The sequence below is a fragment of the Falco biarmicus genome, unplaced genomic scaffold, assembly GCF_023638135.1.
Source record: "Falco biarmicus isolate bFalBia1 unplaced genomic scaffold, bFalBia1.pri scaffold_36, whole genome shotgun sequence".
NCBI lineage: Eukaryota > Metazoa > Chordata > Aves > Falconiformes > Falconidae > Falco > Falco biarmicus.
In genome coordinates, this window is record NW_026611914.1 from 16,372 (window position 1) to 35,867 (window position 19,496).

General features: G+C 51.1%; 1 pseudogene; it reads right to left on the reverse strand.

Moving 5' to 3' along the window:
* The window catches only part of LOC130143526 (hydrocephalus-inducing protein homolog), a 68,780-nt pseudogene that overhangs the window by 5,609 nt on the left and 43,675 nt on the right, over positions 1-19,496 (reverse strand).

Genomic DNA, 19,496 nt, shown 5'->3' on the forward strand with positions numbered 1-19,496 from the left:
TCAGGCACTTCGGGAGGCAGGAAAAGAAGATGACAGCGGAGCAAGGAGGAGAAACAGCCACTTTTATCAGCAGGTTACATCAGCCCCCTGCTAAGCTGCAACAGCTCCTTCATGTTGACCCATTGCTCCAGTCTTTTTTTACCCAAGACAGACACAAATCCCCCCCTCGCTGGATCCAGAGGATTCCCTAGCAGGCTGGGCTGCCTGGCAGCTGGGAAAGCAATCTGACAGGGAAAAGCACACCCGACAGACACAGGATTCACTGGGTGAGCACAGGACGACACACTGGTCCCAAGGGTCGCAGATCTGCAGACACCCTGGCAAGCAGGGATAAGCCAACCGAGGACGCAGGTACGCAGTCCCTACACCCCTCTTCCCACCCAAAAAGCCCCATCTCAACGCACAGATTGGGCGGGTTTTTATTTATTTTCTTCTGGTGGCAGAGATGCTCCCTGCTGCTCCCTGCAACTGAGAACAGAACAGACACAACTCACCCAGCAGAGAGGAGAGGGGTACAGGGAAGCTGGTGCCTGCGGGGAACTGCAAGTAATTCCTGAAGTCACTATCCCAAAGTGAAGTTCACCACAAATCATGCTGGCTTGCTCAGGTAATGATCTTGTCTCCCACAAAGCCAGCAGCAAGCTTGCCTTAACAGGAAGAGCAATTATCACTCGAGGGTTAAGAGTACCATCGAGGTGGCAGCACGGCCACCTGCATTACAGCATTTTCCTTTTCTGTTTCAAACAAGACACCAGCCTTTCGTTTGCCCTGTTGCTGCCCCTCAAATTAACCTCATTCAGTTTGTCAAGCTGCCCGTCAGTGCGCATAACATTCCCGATGCAACGCTCCTGCGAAAATTTCAGTCAATAACTCGCTCTTTCAAGTGGAGACCATGATCTCTGAGCCTCACAGCCACCGTTTGCAGATTGGCCAACAAACGGGAGACAGGGAAATCACGGCTCACCCCCCTGCAGCAACCTCCAAGCAGGAACCAGAGCAGCGGCTTTGGCGCTTTACAGGACACAAGGCTTGGGTTCAGGGACACGGGGGAATGAAGGATGCCCGTGTCACCCATCAGCTGGGCTAAGGCACAGCGCAGCCTGCTCCGCTCTCAGGTGGACACGTGCGCGCCACCCTGATGCCCGACTGCATCCCAGGCTTTATCTCCACAATTATTCAGTCCCCTCTGCTTCCCGTCAAGGAGCTGCCAGGCAGCGTAAGGCAGCCAAGGGCAAAACTTCAACTGGGGCAGCAAAAGAGCAGCAGAGCAGGCAGCTGCTGAGGGCCAGGGCGCAGCTCGGGCACATCTCGCCCACGCCCGCGCTGCTCCCATCAGGCAGCCTCAGCAGCACCGTGCCCGGAGTCTGCCTGAAGAGCCCTTGGTGAAGCGGCTGATGGAGCAGGTTCCCAGGACCTGCCTCCTGGCACGTCTCCATGAGAGCAGCAGCTGCCCTGAAAAGCAGAGATGCTCACCATGGGGGAACTCAGCCCCGTGGAGTCAGCAGGGGGGATCATCACACACACAGAGTCACAGAGCGGCTGGGGCTGGCGAGACCTCTGGAGATCATCTGGTCCAAGCCACTGCTCAAGCAGAGCCCGTCTTTATTGCAGGCAAAGAAACCGTCCCTGAGCCGCCTCGTGTTACTGCTCTAGTGACCGATCAGCCCCAGGACTGGCAGAGATGGCGGTGAAGCACGACAGGCTTTATTGCCCAGTCCCATGGGTTAGGGCCCTGAGGCAACGGAGGGGCAGATGTACCCTGCAAGCCCCCCGGCTACACCGCGAGCTGCCCGGGGAGGAGGGAGGCATTGCACCGGGGCAGCAGGACCCGAACAGCTCTGCGGGTCACTGCCTGCGACAGGCATGCAAACCCATCATTTCAACACCAGTACCAGCCATCCCTGGTGGCTTGCTCTCGCCACAGGTGGAAAGCGGGTTTTCATGGTGGATTCAAAGAAAGCTGCCCTGGGAATCCCTCCCCCACTTGGAGGTTACCGTTGTCCCCCAAACAGCTGGAAAAGCAGCAAGGAGGAAATTCGCCCCCCTCCTCCTTGGCCCAGGAGGCTGAGCCTGGCCTCTCGCACGCTGCCTGATGCTTTACCCGCAGACCCAACCAAGCCCACAGAGCCAGGCCTGGGTGAACCAGCTCCACAAATCCAACCTGCCTAGCGCGGAGCAGAACAAACCTCCTCCCAACCCTGTTTTTAAGCCCCTCACAGATCCCACCTCCAGTGAGCGGCACATCCCACCCAGCCTCCGCACAGGAGCCCTCCCTGGCTGCACCAGCCCTGCCCCCCCCGCCAGGGCAGCGACCCAACCTCCTCCTGCCACGCAGCTTGTCAGCTGCAGCCTCCATCAGTTCAACGGCCTTTCCCTGCGGCTGGCCTCCGGAGATGCTCTGCAACGCGACGGAGCCCACACGCTCTGTAGCTACACAACCCTTACCATTATATTTTTGTGCAACACCACAGCTGGTTGGGCCCCCAGCAGGTGTGAAACTCACCTCACCACAGGCAGGCTGAGGACAAACTTCACACCCCAGACTCTGTCACAAACAGCAGTCTGACACAAAGCAAACGCAGACCTAATGGGGAAAGCGTCGCAAAATCCATGCCCTTCCAGGAGCAAAGGGCCACAGGGCCCTCTTGATCTCAGAGCTCCAAAGACACGACTCTCCGTTAAATACCACCCAGAAAACAGAGGGAAAACTTGTAAAGATGATCCAGACTCATTTCTGCACAAACATCTATGCAAGCTGTCTATTTTACTGAGGGGTGCCCCAGCTAAAACTGCCCCCAGAGCCAGGCTCCTCTCGCTGCGTTGGGACGGAATATCTTGCTTTCTCTCCGAGACAGCAATATGGAAACGTTGCATGTAAAAATCAGGCCACAGGCTGCTACAGACCAGTCAATTTTCATTGGGAAATAGCCCCACAGATACTTACCATCTCTACACAGAAGGATGCAGGGATGACAGCCTGATTGGAGAGGTGGAGAGTTTTGGACGCATCTTGTAGAACTTCAATACTGCCAAAATTTATCTCACTCAGATGCACGTAGACAACCTGTTCTTCTCCAATGCTCACTAAACAGATATTCTGCTCCAGGAAGCAGGTAGGAAAGAAAAAAGAAAAACAGGGGAAGTTAAAAAATATGTGACAGCTTTAAGTGTCCTCCTGGACGGGGCGATAAGTACGGCTGTTGGAAGTTTTCAGTGTTGCAAGGCTGAAACAGAAGGCCTGGGGCAAGTGCAGGCTCGGGAGTGATCCCATCTGAAAGCCTCAAGCTCCTGTTCTCAGAGGACAGAGAAACCCTGGGTCCCACGCTCTCCTTTCCAGACCTCCTCCACAGTTAGCTCTCCTTTCTCTGCCTTGTGCCTGCTCCCGCTCCTTCTGCCGCTCAGCCTTGCCCCAAACCTCCCTGACCGCTGCTGCTGCACAGCGACACTTGGACAGTTACTTCTCTGACATTCCCAAAAATGCACCTCTGAAAACCAGCAGAAGCCAGAAGCGAAGCAGGCTCTTCAGAGCAGAGATCGTGCAAGTTATGGCCTCTGATGTGTGCTTATGTGTATTCCTGGTATGGCATGAATAACAGGCATTAATTATTAATTACATCATTCAAGTGGTGTTTTTTCTCTTGACAGTCAGACCCAAAAGCTTTCTCCTTGCAGAACTGGCACAGACTACTGGAGGAGGAACACAGATCCCTTTGCTAAACCACCTTCCCACATCATTAAAAACAACGAGAATTTGTCCACTCTTGCGGTGGATTTCACTGGTTCCAAACACCTCAACACTTCAACAGGATCTGAATGCATAGAACTCCCAACACTGACCAGACGCCGTAGGATTCACTGGAGGGCACAGAGTACGATTTAACCGAAAAAGAAACCAGCTTCCACGATGTAAAACCTTTAATGATGTCTGGCTCAAGGAAGTGGTATTGACAGCTGTCAGAATCACCAGCCCAACTCGGCCAGAAGCAGCAGCATCCAGAAATGCTCATCCCTTGACAGGGCACTGCTGCGTGCAACTAAGAGCCAAAAACCTCACCTACCAAGGCTGGGGCCTCCAAAATAAGGAACTGAAGCCATGCACGATGATGCATGTCTGGGCGATGCTGCCCAAAGCTCCCGGGAAGGAGGAGCTGCAGGGAAGAGCTGCGCCTCGCCAGCCAGCTCAGCTCCCCGGTGACAGCGGGACAGCAGCAGCAAAGGCAGGGCAGAGCCCTTTGGGGATGAGCGGAACAACATCTGGAGGATGCCCAGGAGAGCTGCCTTCTGTCAGCCTGTGTACTAACACCACGCATCCTCACCACCAAGGAGAGGGCTTCAAAAACCCCAACCCCTTCATCTACAGGGTTCTAAAAGGGACAAGGAAAATGACATTCAACAGCGTTACAGGCAACATGGCACAGGGAAAGGCAGCAACAAGTGACGGCAGCTCTGCCACCAGTAACGCCAGCGCTGGGATTTACCAGCTCCTTCATGCAGATGCCACACGCCAGACTGGAGCTGGCACGCGGTCACCTGCAAACCAAATACCCAACAACAGAGCTGTGGAGGGACTCTGCACAACCTGGATGAAAGATCTGTACCACGTTCCAACTGTAACGGTGGTAAAGACCAGGCATCGACACTGGGCACCCCAGCCTAAGGCAAGAACGAGCTTTGAAGTTCTATTGGAACACGCAGCCATTCCCAAGGTCAGACTTGCAGCCGTACGGGTAGGATCTGCCACCAGTGCAGGACACGTAACAAGACAGCCAGCTCTTCTGCCAGCCCAGAAAGCTTTGGGTGCGTCAGCTACCAGGGAACTACTGGAACTGCACTGCAACCTGAAGACAGACCTATAGAAAATGCAACGCAGCTAGTCCTTTCTTTAGGCACAGCTACGCTTCTCCAGCTGAAATGCTCGCCCTTTGCGCAAAACATTGACACGCTCACGTCCAAATAGAAAAGATTAAGGTAAGGTCAACTTTCAATTTATAAATTGTTAGCCCAAGGGTAAAAGCTTTTCAAGGTACCTGTAGTTCAAAATCCAGCTGACATTTAAACAACTGGTTATTCCAGTGGGGAGAAGCCCTCCTCTTTCGGGGAAGCATGCCTTCTGTTTGCAAGCAACTGTTTTGTCAAACTTGAGACTTCCCTGCAAAGCCTGCATTGCCTGGCCTTGCTGTTGACTGGTTTACATGCACATCCCCAGCAGCCTGGGTTGAGATGATCGGTGGCATCCAGGGGATTTGGCATCATCGTTTCAATTCGGTTTATAAAAAGTTTATATCCCTGCAATTGTTTTCAAAATGTCAGCCTTCCTTTCTGTTACAGAAAGCTTCACGTTCTCGGGAATCCTCTGATATCACCTTCCATGCTCAGAGAGAGGACAAGACATTTTAAAACAGCTGCTTCAAAAGTTAGTATCCTTTTAAATTAAAGTTTAATTAACTAAATTTGTTCTCGATTTCAGCCAGTGGAAGCCAGGACACCAGATACAACATTCTCTTGCCTACACTTTGTTGTTGCTGCTGTATATGCCTGAATGCAAATGTCCTGTAGGAGCCTTTAGTCCAGGAATGCTTCGCCTCACCCCTTTCCAAGCTTGGTAGGGAAAAAAAAAAAAAAGAGAAAAAAGCCTGTGCTCCAGATGCAAGCAGTGTGGAGTCTCATGCGTCTTTGGCTGGGGCTTTTGGCAAAGAGATGTGATGGATATTTCTCAGGCGGGATGGACCTGACTTTCAGGAAAGCTTAAATCCAGCTTTACAGAAATCATCATTTCAGCACGGTCTCTTACACCGCTCCTGCTTTTAGCAGCATTCAGCGATGTCCCCGTGAGCTCCTGAACAAGAGTTCTAATGAAGCAGCAGTTGCTGCTCATCTCGTAACGCACGAGAGCGAGAGACCCAGGAATTGCTCTGGGTTTCAGACTGGGCTTGTTATCCCGCCTCACACGTCCGTAATTAAACACCATCTCAGACACTTAGATTTCCACCTAAGAGGACACCACCCTTCTCTAGGCATTAGCTGCTACTTATGCCATGAATCCCTTCTTTCCGTGTCCGCACCAGCCACATATTGTCACGTTCTCCTTTTCCCTGGCAGAACCCCTGAACACTTTATGCCCACCAAGATGAGTCACACAAAGGCACGCATCTCGCCTAGCACTCACCAGCGGGGATCTTTCATTCCCAAACACTGAGACACTAGCCACAGTGTCCTGCCTTCCTATCGCCTGGGCTTCCAGCGTAAACGGCATCTCCACCGAGCTGTGAGGCTGGATAATCCCACACGGCACAGGGCTGGAGTACCACACAGCAGCATCCTCCTTGTGCTCCTATAAGGGACAGAATCAAAGACAACTTCAGAGTGACCTCTGAGGAAACTTCAAGCTCCTTAACATTACCACAACAGCAATTCACCCACATTTTTAAAAATCCCTAGGAGAAAGCAGAAAGGCTGCAACACAAGCAGCAAGATTTATATGGGCCTAATTAGCATCCTCGCAGGGTCCAAAAGCTGCTGCACTCACAAACGCCCACTCCGGTGCTGGTGGCCTCCTTGCAGCAGCTCTTCACAACCCTCAAAGTTCTCCTGCATGAAAGCACCCCAAAGACTAGAACCAAAACTGCTTCCTGAAGAGTTCAAACCACTCCTGAAGTTCATATTCAGGTAGCTTCCCGTTCTCTCCAAAACTTTAGGCTTGAATATAAAACATCAAGGTCTTATCCAAACCCCGTTTTTTTCCTAATAAACCCCTCAACAACGACGTTTGAGGGCAGGAGGCGAACACGACGCCAAGCCTGAGGAAGGACTCCACAGCAGCCTGGAAGATCGCTGTCGTTCACAAGGGTCAGCATCCACTCGCAAGGGAACTTCAGAAAGCACCGTCCAAATGTCAGAAGAGGGCTGAGCACGTGCAGCGGAGGAACGACACATCCGGGTGAAGAGATGACCAAAGGGAATTAGAGACACTGAGAGAATGTAGAAGTTGTTTACTCCCCAAACAGCATGAAACAGACACAAGGCATTTGTCTCTGCCGGATAGACATTTCCTACCTCTACGGCAATCGATCACCTCTAACTTCTTCTTACTCAACAGCCTCTTGTAACGGAGGGGCAGCCCCAGACTCCCGTGGCAGAGGCTGCCCAGTGCCCTGCCCCAGTGCTCTCTCCTCAAGCTTTGCCCCTCCCTTGCCCCAGGAGGCCGGCAAGGACCCTCCCACAGTCCCAGCAAGGCACGAGCTCTGCGGGAGCCTTCCCGCTGAGGACCAGCGCTCCCCAAAGCTCAAGGAAAACAAGACTCCCGCATCTCAGTAAAAGCAACTCCCTCCTCTCCCGTACCGCTCTCGCCCTGCCTGAAACCTCAGCCGCTTGCCCCCGCGATGGAGGGCACCAGCACCGCCTGCCTCTCGCACTGGGTGACCAGCCGCTCCCAGCTCCTGCAGCTGCCTGGGTCCTCCACCCACCAGCCCACACACTGACTCTTCCCATTCCCACTCGTTTTACAAAATTGCAGCCCAGGCACCCAGTGGGTGACTCTGCCGGGGAGAGAGAACAGCACCAGCGACCTGCGTCCCTCTCGCCATTAAACTGGCACCCGCTGCGGCGCAACGGCATTGAACGTGGCTGCAGCTTTTGGCTTAAGTCTGGGAACGTTCATGCTCAAGAGAACCAGAGAAACCTGAGCTCACCTGCCACACCAAGGACTAGTTTCCCCTCACCACTCCTGCCGTAAGCCCCTTTCCCATTTGCACACGCCTTCACTAACTGAGCCAGACCCCAGCTTTCAGCAGGCTGCTCGCCGCCTTCCAAACAAATGCTGCATTTTGGGCCAACCCAGCACAAGCCCACCACTTGCAGGGAGAAGCAGGAGCAGCCCTTTGGAGATTTGTTATTCCTCAAGTCCCAGACAACAGGCCAATAGTGAATATAATCACTGTTCACTTAAAAAAACATAAAATAAAAATAAGACAGAGACATGGCCCTGAGCACTGAGCACATCTCATCATGGGCTGCTTTCAAAGCACGGCTGTGCTCACAGCGAGCTGGGCAGAACTAGCTCGTTAAGCAACATTTCTCATTTGGAGCTGAAGCCAGGACACCCCACGCCAGGCAGCGTGCTGGGCATGGGTACGCGGGGAGAGGTGGCCAGCTGCAAGGAAAGCGCCGGTACCTGGCTGTGAGAGGCAGCGCCAACACCTCCTGGCCAACACCATCCACGTCCACCACCAGCGCCAGCTCGTATTGCCTCACCGTGCTGGAACACAGGGTGACCTGGTAGAGGAGAAGAGCGTCAAATACTTAATCACTGCCAGAAGCCATCAGCCACGCGTGGTGTCCTCTGGCTCTCACCCACGGTCAGGAAAGGGAGCGATATTTTGCCTTAGTTCTCCTGCTGGTCCACGTGTAGACCACTGTCTTTCCGAGTAACAAAACTCTTCTGGCGATATCCGATTTATTAAGTACGCCTTGCATACCAGGGCATATGTAAGCTAAATTAAAGCACAATTAATGTTCTACTTGCCACTGGGACCAATTTTTACTCTCGACTACAACAGCATAAATCCAGAGGAAATCTGTTGACTTTCACAGAATGAGTCCAGCTTTACAGTGGGAAGCCGAGGGCAAAACGTGGCCCAGCAGCAGCTGTGCAGCTCACGGCTGCTGGAGCTTTTCCAGTCCTCGCTGCAGTGGATGCAACCATTCTGCTCCACACGAGAGGAAAGATAAGACCGGGAAGAATAGCAAACTGCTTTATGCAATGACATCTTTCTTTTAACAGTCACCTTCTGTCCCCATCCTTCCTCGGCCCACTTTAAATCAAATTGCTCTAAGCAGCTCAGACACACACGCGTGGCTTCTGTGCTTGACCGGAGGGTACATGATCCTTGGCTTACAACTTTGGAAACAAAACGGTGCTCCGCCCCAGAGTACCCCAGCTCACAAAAACCTAACACGAACACCGATCTCTTACTTGCGTTATGCCCAAAGCCAGCAGCACTACAGCCCTCCTGCGCACCAGTGAAGCTTCAGCTCCACCTGCTGAAGCACGTACGGCCGGGCTCGTGCCATACCTGGATCCCCAGGGCTCCTTGGGAGCGGACGGTCCCCTTGCAGGGCATTATGGTGAATTCAGTTGGCTTGATGTGATGTTGGGCTCCCTTTCTCCAGGACGGGCAAGTGTTGTCTGATATCTGCGCAAAACTGGTGACGCTGCGCTGTCCTGAGCCATCGCCAGGGATGCGAAGGTTGAAAGTCATGGGAACCAAGGAGGTGTTAGTGAGGCGACACGGCAGGGTGCGAGGAAAGCCTGGGAAGGTGAGACAAATATCAGTTAAGTCCCCGGTTATCCCGTGATTCCTGGTGTGACTCTCCTGTTAGGATAGACCGGTGCTTGTTGTTTATCTCTTTTCAGTGTGAATGAGAGGTAATGGAGAAGCTCAGGGAGGAGTGAGTTGTGACTGAAGTTGCTTTTTCCATGGATGGCACAGCTTGCTTCCTTGGCAATGGGCAGTGCCGTTGGTGCTGAAGAGCTGTCTCTACCTGTGAGGAGCTCTCTCACCTGCCCCCAAACCAGCCCCAACTCCTTCTCACTGATCAGTGTGCACCCAGACAGAGCATTTATTCTGAAAATTCAGTCTGTAAAATCCCCCATTAACTCCACGAACATTCCCCCAGTTTTCAATATATGAAAGTAGGGCATTGTCATGTAAGGAAAAGAAAGGATGAGACCGGGCACTACAACATGATGCATTGCACTCTAATGCAGTTTCTCTAGGCAGGACCCTTAAGGCATCTCCTGTTTCTGGGCAACCAGACTGAGCACATGACAACTCAGCCCACCTCACTGCAGGCAAACCTGATGCTTCCTTAGAAATGAGCAGGAACTGTGTCTCACCTTACCTAACACACGGGGACATCACATCCACACTGCCTTTGATTACTGCCCACAAAGCCTGACATCACTCCAGCTCTGACACTTGCTTTCCACAACGGAAAACCAGTGGTACAACCACACTGGGTGAGGGGGTGGCTGCTCTGCAGAGGCAGGACACCAGCCCGCAGCTTGGTCTGGAGCGGACACCAGCTCTGCCAGAAGACACCTCCCATGCCCTGCTTACCAAGTGCTATTTGAATAAAGACAGGGAGGAAAACCACCTGCAGACACAGCAGATAGTTTCTCTGTGCCCAGCAGCAGTGACCATTGCCCACCGCCAGCAATTACTCCGGCAGGGAGGCGGCGGTGGGGCACAGAAAGGACATGCACCGACTGACCCACTGCACAGCCCCAAATGGGACCGAAGCCACCAGATGCAGACAGCAGCCAGCAGCACAGTGACAAGAAGCAAAAATACAATAGCTGCCTTCAGCTGAAAAGGCCTTGTTAATGAAATCAGATTAAAGTAGGATGAATCTCCTATTACACAACCGCATTTCTGCCGGTGCGTTTCTTGTGGGTCTATTTATTCAAAAGGAAGCAGAGAAGTGGCCGAGTGGTGATGCAGGGAGAGGGGGAAGTGGCTCAGGGAAAGTATTGAGATTTCCTAGAAAGTCCACGAACCGCATGAAACCACAGAGGCATCCTGGGCACAGAATGATCATGGCCCTTCAATCAATCCCCAAATGATTTCACATGTAAACTTTAGATCATCTCAGTACAAAGCCTTTTCTCTGAGACTCGAGATGGAGAATCAGAATCTGCATTTCAGTGGAGATGCTCTGGGTGCTCAGCCACCGGCTCCGTCAGTGGAGCAGTGCTTCGGCTGGGGAAGGAGAAGGAGCCCACATCTCTGGAGACATCACTGCCCAAACCAATGCCGAGCTACTGCCTGGGCTTATTACCGGGCCGGTGATAACGAGGAGCCCTCACAGCACAAATTAACAGCTCACACTAAAGGTCAAGTGGGTAAGTGGTGTCCTCGCCTTGCAACAGGAACGTTCACCCTGAGCAGCCACAGGCTAGCGTGTGGCTCCAACTCCCTTCTCCTGCAGCCCCATCCCCTGGGCCCTTCTGGGACACGGGCTTTCACCATCATTCTGCCGCCAAGGATTGGGAGGTTGGGGCTGAGCAGGCTCTGAGGGCACCAGGAAAATACTGACTTTCTATTCCTTTGGTCCTGTTTGATCTCACGGCAGCAAAATACCACCTGAGCAAGCGGCAGCCCTGGTTCTAACACCCTGAAGGCTGCTGTGGAGGAACACAAGCGACAGACGCTCCCAAAGCGCTTCATTTCAGTAAGGCACAGACCTCCCCACCAGCGGTCCAAGCCCAGGGCACACTCACCAAAGGAGACGTCGCCGAATGGAGGGAAGGTACATGGAAAGGGAAAGTCGGTCCGATGACACAGCCCCTGTAAGGACAAAGGCAGAGGAGGAACTGGCTTGGTTAAAAAGAACTGCAAAGTGTTCGGCTTTCGTTACCACCGGGACGGATAGAAGCTGGTCTCAGCAGCACAGCGGGTTTCAAATCAACCCGTCACCCCTGCGCTCGGCACAGCATCCCTGTGCACAGGAGGCAGCCAAAGCAACGTGGTCAGCAGGTGGCAGCTGCTGAGGTGGCTCAGGGCACCAGGGCAGGCAGGGTACACCCCCAGGTTGCTGCTGGCCCAGTGAAGGACCCTGAACAAGTGATGGCTCTGTGCCTCAGTTTCCCGACCTGTCATGTGACGGGCAGAGCTGTCCATGCAGAAGCAGGTTCATTGTAACTAGCCCTCTCAGCCACAGGTTCCCTGCTTTGGTATCTCCTTGCTGGAACTGGCCTTTCCATGGCCTATATGGACATCTTCCTCAGACCTTATTCCACACTACCATTATGCGTGCAGGATTTTGAGGCACGAATCCACAGGAGCCCCAGACATCTACTGAGAAACGCAGCACAAGTTCTACACAGTGGATGGTGGAATCTTGGAGGAAAGTATCAGCTTGTCACCAGTGCACCGGCTGACACATCCAACAGCAAGACTATTTGCACCACCGAACATGAGTGTCCCGAAGCCACCACACCAGCCCGCCCATCCCTAAATTCAGAGAGGTTCCAAACTCCCAAACTCACCAACATCCACTGAAATCAGCACTTGAAGCTGCACAACATTCATTCATTTCATGGTTGATGCCAATCAATGCCAGCTCTGCCTCTTGCTGAAAAAAACAAATACAGATCAAGGAGCACAGTGACCCGTGCCTCCTAGTTTTATTCACAGGACTGCCACCGGGTCTCTCGTACACATGAACAGACCCCAGCCTCCCGCAGGAGGGACCTGCACTCACCCGTGGTGTCCCAGTTCCAGCATCCCTTTCTAAAGAGCAAAAGAACAAGCGTTCAGGACCTCGTCAGGTCTGTTTCCAAGTAAAGAGTGATCACCTATGGTTTGGGCATCTTCTGACTGCACGATCAAAAAGCACTCAAAATCTGACTTTCAGGAGTTTCAATCCCATGCTAATTCTCAATTCCTGGAGCTGAGTCAGTTCCTGAGAACAAGTTAGGTAGCAAATCCCTTCTGGCAATGAGGTTCCCTCTCCAAGGACCTCACGTAATCAGACTTAACCTGCCAAGCCCCAGCATCCTACTCTGGATGGAGCAAAGGGAGCAGACATGCTTTCCGTAATAGCACTTGCCAAAAGACAATAGAAAACTGCCTCCAAACCAGCCACAACTGGGTCTCACACTGGGAAACTGCCAAGGGTGAGCCTTGCAGCGAGGGGGGAAATAACTGCCGTTTCTGCTGAGCACACAGGAGCTGTGCTCAAGGAAGTCAGACCTGAAGGACTGCCCAGAGGGCTCGGCCAAGCAGCCAGCCCAGAGCCCTGTGCGCTACAGCCGGTAACAGCGCAGCTTGCAAGAGAACGGGGGAAGAGGGCAGTCTTTATGGCAACAGCCACATCTTCCAATAGTGCTTCTGAAGGGAGATCGGGGTCCTCGCAGAACAGGAAGGAGCACAAGGTAGGAGAGGAACCACCTGCACTCCCACCGCTGTTCCTTCCCCTGCAGCCCCGTGTCCCACCAGCCAGCTCACCTCCACTCAAAAGAACTGGGAGTTTTTCCCTCCCTGGAGAACTCAATCCAGTGCACAACCCCCCTGAAGAGGGAGGCTCGGCTTGCCCCGGTGGGTGGGCATCTCAAAAGCATTTGAAACAAACAGCTTGAGTTGTGGGGCTGGAGAATGAGAGATAAGGGCTGGACAGGGGTCCTTGGAACAAAGGCAAGACAGAAAGCAAGGAGGCAGATGCCATCTCGAGGAGAGGAGTCTGCAGTGGGAACTACTGTGGAGGCACCCCCCAGGCTCCTGTAACCCTCCTCACCTGACGGTCAAGGTCACGGGCTCAGGGGACCCATCCACACTGAACCAGAATCCTTCTGTGAACTGCCCCAGGGCGGTGGAACTGAAGGAGATCTGGATGACTTGGAGGACATCTGGTAAAATGATGCCCTCCTGGGGGAGAAAGGAGAAGCAGGAGCCCAGAGCGGTCGCTGGAAGGACCAACTTGGAGGGGGCATCAATGACTCCTTTGTTAAACAGGATCACCTGCAGCAGCAAGAAAGCAAAATGGAAATACATGAGGAATCTTCTTTCCTTACAGAAGGCTGATTTGTTTTCTAATTAAACTTCTACAAAAGGCAGAAGATGCTGCGTGCTGCTGCTTGGCTGAAGCCAAAGAAAACACAACAGGACAGTTTCTGCCTTTGGGTTTTTGCATGCAAAAAAACCCCGTGATAACTTCACATAAACAGAGTCACTCTGGGTTTATTCCACTGACACAGAGCAGTCCGCTTGGACTTGCAGGGCTGAGGATGTGCTCAGCATCACCAAGGCGATGCAGACCTGCCCCAAAGAGCAGCAAAGGGCGGTCGCAGCATTACTAGCGAATCGTCACCTAACTGCTCCTGCTCCAGATGAGCCCAGTCCTGCCAAGGGCAAAACGCATTCAGCTCCCGTTACAGCCAGCAAGTTTACTGGATGTAGAAAATACCTCGGGACAGCCCCATAACCAGCTTCAGCAGCACTCCCCGACTCTGCTAGGGTACGTCAGTGAGGCGCATTTTATTCTTTTCTTTGATCTGAGAGTCTCTTTGTCTTTGCTCAACCAGACATGTCAAGAAAGGATGAGAGGGAGGGGCATAGCAGCTCCACCTGTTCTAAAGAATCTCTTTCATAAATATTCACAGCCATCATCTACTAATTTACCATTATTTACTGTTCCAACAAGCTACACAATCCTGCAGCATTTGCTGAGATTCAGCAAGAAATGCCCACACCTGCCTGTGAGTATCAGCACACTGGTGGTCACCAAACCTACCCAAAGCAAAGCTCTACAGTTTCCGAAGGCTGCAGGTGAAATCCGGCCATTTCTGTGGACTTATCTACCTGCTTGGCAGTTATTTTCCCTAACTTTTGTCCTCGCAAAACCTGTCAGAAAAACTGAGACAGAAGCAGAGGTACAGCCCTTATTTTTTTAATTTTGCAGCTGCTGTTGAAAACATTCCTGTATTCAATTTCTGCACTGGGAACTTGGAAACTACTCATATGTTTTACACCTTCATTACAAATTGCACTTAGGGATCCCACACTGAAGTTTACCTCCAGTCTGGCTACTTAATACAGCACTTGGAGTATCATCTACTTATTCACATTTTCTCCAGTAATGAAACCAACACATTGATATATATAGGATCAATAAAGAATCAGCATTAAAAAATGCATACATACAGTGCACAATATTTTGGCAAGAAAACACCTTAACGTGTCCTTCCCTGCAACAGTCAAGCTTTTGAAAGTGTCTGGCACGATGTACTGCCTCATTTTCTACCGCCTCCAGTTGCTGTATCTTGGGGGTTTTTTTTGGTTGTTTTTTTTTTGAGAAAACTTGCCACCATCGGCGGGGGAGGCAAATACCCAGAAAGCTCCCTTGCTTCATTTCCAGAACTGCCCTGCTCTGTTCATAGAGCCAGAGGGGCACCAGGTCTGAAGGGTGGCAGGAGGCTGCTCAGCAGGGACAGCGCTCCCGGTGCCTGCGCGGGCAGCTCTGCGCGGGGAGGCTGCCCGGCTTCCCTCCGGCGCCAGGAGCCAGCAAGTTGCGCTTCACTGAAAGGTGTTTGCAACGGACTCGAGTCGGAACACAACACGTTTGTTCCAGCTGCTTTTTAACCGCCAGGGTACCAGGGTGCAGTGATTCTAGGGCTGAAACAAAAGCCTCTGGACCCTGACCTTTTTGACCCGGTGTTGCTTTCATGTGTCAAGGGCTGGATTTTCTGCATGAAGCCTCCCAGCTGGTCTCAAAGGGAGGTTGCCAAAACGCAGGGATCGGGGCTTTGTGGACAACATACACACCTTTCAGACCCCATCAAAACTATCCAGATTCTGCAAAAACTCCCACATTTAACTTACATCAAATAATGCGTGCACGTAACTGCCTGTGTTGCCAGAAATCCAGCAGGTGCACAAAGCTCACTGCTGCCCCAGGGGCCATCAGGATCCACCCCAACCCCAGCAAACCCCACTGCTCACCTCGTAGCTGGGGGCTGATGCAACAAAAACCTTCCCGATGTCCAGCTGGTCAAAGCTGAAGCGCAGCTGGGGCCCTGTGCCGCTCCCTTTGATGCGCAGGGGCAGCCTGGTCTCACGGCCTGGGGAGAGGTTGCCATGTCAGTACAGAATTCCTTCGGTTCGCCTGGATTTTCCAGGCAGCCTCAGAGCCAGTCCCTGACTCCGGGCTGGGTGGCACCAGCACTAGATGCTCCGCGAGAAGATACGGGACCCTTCTCTTCCCTCAGCAGATCAACTTTGCGGCTGGTTTCTAACTTCTGACGGAGCCCTTGGGCTGGTTTGTAACTTAGCAATCAGTTTGCACCCTCAGAAAGTGATGCTGCGTATAAAACATGATTTCTGAATTCCTTCCCATGCACTTAAATGAGCTTTGAAATCCATTCAGAGAAGGCACAAAGCTCACAAAACAGAGCCGGAGAGAAAAATCTGCTGTCTGTATCGCTGCAATCGGAGACGACCGCACAGGAGCTGAGAAGTATGAGCCCAAGCAAGGCAGAGCAGCCTGCTGACAGCGATACCCCAGCAGCCTGCTGACAGCGACACGCGCACCCGAGCGCTGCCTCAAGCAGGCAGAGCATCTCAGCCACCACCTGCGCCTAACGTAGGGCTCTGTACCGGGGTGCTCCAGGGCTCACCGCCTGCAGCAGCGCCTTGTTAAGACGGGGCTTTACGGTTTCCAGAGAGCAGCACTCACCTGTTCCCACCATCAAACCAAGAGCTCAGCTTTGTAAAGACGCCCCACCTGAAGCATACTGAGCAGTTACGGAAAACCAGCCTCCTCGCTACTGAAACCAGATAAGCTCTAAGTGTACTGCTAACACACATATCCCTTGCTGCAAAGGCAACTGAGACCACAAGGCTTACAGCTGAACTCCAGGATGCTGATTTTCTTCCTTAAGTCTGCTAAGATGGCATAGTGCAGGATCTTTCAGTCTGAAGCCTTTCTTGAACCACTGGAGCAGCCTAAAGTGCCTGAATTCTAGCTCAGATTTTGGCTTAGGTCACCCTGCTGTTATAGATTTGCTAATAAGTTAAGATTGATTGACTTTATTTGATTGATTATTTGATTTTATAAAATCAATCATGTAATAGAAATATAAGAGGATGGGGAAATGTTATAGATTTGCTAATAAGTTAAGATTGATTGACTTTATTTGATTGATTATTTGATTTTATAAAATCAATCATGTAATAGAAATATAAGAGGATAAGAAAATATATTTTAATGAAACTTATAGTTATAGTAAAAAGCGGCTATAAAAAATCCTCTGTACAGCCCCGTACCAAGGCCGGAGGAATCGGTCAGAATCACCTAGTAGGAATGTTTAGAACTTAGATAACAGACTTAAGATTTGAGATGATTGTTCATATGTAACCTAGGAGGATGTACTAAAATGTCAAAATGAGAATTTATGTGAACTGGGAAGAGTCGAGTGAAGCAACCCATAGTTGCCGGCCAAGAAACAGTTACCTTAAGTGGCAGGTAATTCTGGCAGGGGGAGATCGAGACCACCGACTCACATACCACCTACCCAAATCGTACCCCAGACCCATTTCCGGACCTTTCTAACCTTTATTGCGCAGAATCGGATATGGGAGGAGAGTATGTTAATGATTTATGGGAAATCTTATGATTATGCATGAATATTTAATGAATATGTATGAATGAGTTCTATATAAGGTGTATGATTTTGAACCATGGTGTGTGTCGATCGTGAGGGGACTCACTCACGCACCCGGCCGTCCATAAAGAAATGTCTGCTTATCTACATCACATTGGTGTCGATAAGTTCTTCATTCCAAGATTTCGGTAACACTGCCATCCCATTCTACTCTTGTACGGAAAGCGAGTAGCACAAGGAGCAGAAGATAGCCCCAGAAGTTGTACACAACCGTCACTGTGGCTTTTGTGCAAAACTATTCCTCTATCCTTTGAGCTCCTTTTGTGTGACACCCACCATTAACTAAAGCTTAGGGACTGAAAGTTGATTCCTTTTTTTATAAAAGTCTGCTGCTTAGTCATTCCAGAATGTCCAAACCAACTTCTTATTGCAAAGAGCAGCCCACGTGTGACTAGACCACAACTCGGAAAAAACCCTCCTGGAACAGCCTTTTCAGTGATCGCTGACTTTGGGCTTGCAACCGTGGCACGGGGATGTTTGATCACGTCCAAAGCCAGAAAGGAAGAGCTAGGGAGCTTTTGCTGAATTCAGTGGTTTTTCAGTGGATCCAGCCAAAGCCCAGCTGACAGCAGAGATGAGTTACACTTCACAGCTCAGGCACGCATCAGAGGGCTGTGTACTTCTATTGCACAGACACCCGAAAAGAGGCAGTACTGGGTGCTTGTGTTACCGATTAGTTAATAAGTTAAAATCGATTGATTCTATTTGATTAATTAATTGATTTTATAAAATCATTTAATAGAATTGAAATGTAGAAGGTTAAGGAAAAAATTATAGGAAACTTGCATCTACGCAATAAGAGACGTTATGGAATCTTTTGTACGTCTTGTACCAAGGCTAGAAGAAGGGCCTGGAACTATTGTAATAACTCTAGGGTTGGAAGGTTCCATTGTATTTAACCAGTCTTCTGTACGCAGAGGTGTATTGAAATGTCAGAATATGAGATTAATGGGAACTGGGGAGAGTCGACTGGAACAGCTTGTGGTTACCTGCCCAGAAACCGTGAACTTTAGTAAAAGGTAATTCCGGCAGGGGGAGATCGCGACCACCGACTCATATACCACCTACCCAAATCGTACCCCAGACCCATTTCTAGACCTTTCTAAGCTCTACTGCGCATAATCGGATATAGGAGGAGAGTATGTAAATGATTTATGGGAAATGTTATGATTATGTATGAATATTTAATGAATATGTATGAATAAGTTCTATATATGGAATCTGATTTTGGGACCTGGCGTGCGTTGATCGTGAGAGGACTCGCTCACGCACCCGGCCGTCAATAAAGAAGTGTCTGCTTATCTGCATCACATTGGTGTCGATAAGTTCTTCATTCCGAGATTTCGGTAACACTTGCTGTTCAGAAGGTTTTTCCATCTTGCATCACATGTGGCCTAATTTTCATTAAAAACTTGATGTTCTAAACCATCAAGGCTCTTAGGAAATGACAAAGATTTCCAAGGGACAAGTTTTGCCCATAATCATGGGTGAGGCATGTCCCACGGCCACTATCATCAAAAAAAATCAGTGGCCATTCTTTCCCTTCTGCAGCAGGCCCTCAGCCTCTCCTGGAAGGTCTGCGGAAGCTATCCTTTCTTCTGCCCCTACATTGATGCTGGAACTTTAGGAAACCCTGGGAGTTTTACGCTCTCTCCTTCCAGGTGAACCTCAGAGAGTGCTCTCCTGAAAGGAGGAGGAGCAGACTAAAATACAGACCATTCAGGACAGCCAAGAGAAAAAGAAAGAAAAAAGAGAGTATGTCCCGCTCCTCGCCAGCAGCTGGGGCTTCCAGGAGCACCCAGCCGCTGGCCAAGGCCTGGGTGCCCCAGGCTGGGACCGTGTGATGCTCCTACCACAGCATGTCCCAGAGCACATGGACCAGGGCATGGAGGGGCCGCAGCCTCCTTGTCCTCAGTCCCAAAGCCACACCCGGTTCTGTGGAGTGAGAATTCGGATCTCAGTCGGGTTAACACCTTGGCACATCATGGAGGGATTACAACTCGGCATTCAAAGAAACAGGGGTGTGGGTGGCCCAACAGCACAGAACTGTTTCCCAAGTCCCTAACTTCTGCTGCTTTCTGGCACTCATTTTTTTGCCCACGGAACGTCCCCAGGTTTTGAGGTTGGTTTTGAACGTGATTCTCAACCAACCACATCAACACAGAGATCCAGTTTTACACGATGTAGGACACGGCAAGGTGAAGGAGGGATCAGCACTGAGGATTTTGCTTCTCCCTGCAAAAGCAGCTTAGAAATGGGTTTTGGAAGAAATCAG